A 1699-nucleotide genomic window follows, 5' to 3' on the forward strand; every position below is an offset into this window, starting at 1 on the left:
AACCTCCAGCTTTTCCTGAGGTTGAAATGGCTAAACCTCAGAGTTTGCCTTTCTCTGAGCAAGTTAAAAGCAGGCACCATTGCGATAAGACATCTGCTTTAAGATTGCAGGAAGTTGTAGGTGAGATGTGAAAGGCAAGCAACCTCTTGAACACCGCTTACAGTCTGTTGCTGATGAACTAGACATCAAAAATCTGTAGCCAGGTAAGGAGGAGAGGCAAAATATACATGTGACTCTATCTGGGCTATTTAATAAGCAACTGGCCCATGTTTTATAACGGATCCTTGAAACTGAAGCAGAAGTGAAAACGAAGGACATTTTTTTTCTCAAGTGGTACCACCAGTGAAGGCTACTACTTACAGTCATGTCAGTTATTCTTTAATCTTAAAGCTCTTACTTCAGTGCATAGAACTACACTGGAAAACTATAGCAGCAAAATAAATCCTCATTGCTGTTACTGACTTGGAAGTGTTCCCTTGGACTGGCCCAAAAGGAATCGCCGCGGATCAGGGATTGTGGTGGGCTTCAGGGGTATGATGCTGTGGTAATGCAAACCGGGCCTCCTGTTACACTTGCTGAACCTGAGCTGTGATTTTAAAAGCAGTGCCTGCACCTTGATGCTTGGTGATCTTTCTGACAGATCTTTGTCCCCACAAAGCTCTCTTCTGGGGAATTATTAAATTGTGCAGTAGGAGGATCGTGGATGCAGCAAATGTCCGTCTTGGGAACCTGATCCCATCTCCAAACTACCCGTTTACATTTTATAAAGCTATACTGACAGAAACACAATGCCTGTTGTTCTGACCAATGTTCCTGTGAACTTCCCAGGCAAGTAGTACCCAGACTAATCAGTTTATTCCTAAAAGGTAAGAAAGAAAATTAAATACTCGATTTTTGCAAAAGGGAGTGTTTTGAAAGGTCCCTACTGTGGTAAGTGGCCTCTGCACCTTTGCTGGCCTCCCGGAATGGGTGCCGTGCAGACTGGCACCCTTGGCAGCGTCAAAGCTGAGTGATTTTAGCAGCAGAAGAATCTTTCTGAAACCATTTTACTACTATTGTTTTCAGAGCTCATCTTAAGGCAATCCAGATAACACAGCCCAACTGCTGCTTTTTCCGATTGTTTCTTTTTTTGTCAGCCTTGGTGCTTCTGTGTGTGCTGGTACGGTGTTTTCCTTAGAGTCTGCTTTTCCTAGAAGTGGTTTAACATGAAAGGCAAAGGGCGGCAGTAGGTGATGGGGAGTGAGCGGGAAAGCAATGTCCCTCGCACCGTTGGCTGGAGGAGCATGGCTGCCTCATCTTGTGGTCCTAAAAACCCTTTTGGTTATTTCTTGAGTAACTGGCAATAATACTGGTGTGTGGTAACAGCCGGTGTTTGCGTATTTAGCATGGGGTTTGCTAGGCTGTTTCTGTACCATGGGTGTAAATAACGGGAAGAGTAACGGTGCTGCCGTCGGCAGGGCGGGCGGCCCGGGGCAGAGGTGGGCACAGCCCGTCCCGCAGACCGGCCCCGCAGCGGGGGGGTCTGGGCTGCCGGGGGCGCAGAGCCCGCGGTCGCTCCGCGCGGGCGGCGGCCAAGGGGCTGCCGGAGCCGTCCCACAGCCCGACAGCCGCTTCCTCCCTCGCCCGGCAGCGCCGGGGCGACGCGGTGCTGCTGCCGGTATGGGGCGGGGCCGCGCCGCCGGGGTCCCCCGCCCGGGGG

Source organism: Falco cherrug, chromosome 13 (genome assembly GCF_023634085.1).
Source record: "Falco cherrug isolate bFalChe1 chromosome 13, bFalChe1.pri, whole genome shotgun sequence".
Classification (NCBI taxonomy): Eukaryota; Metazoa; Chordata; class Aves; order Falconiformes; family Falconidae; genus Falco; species Falco cherrug.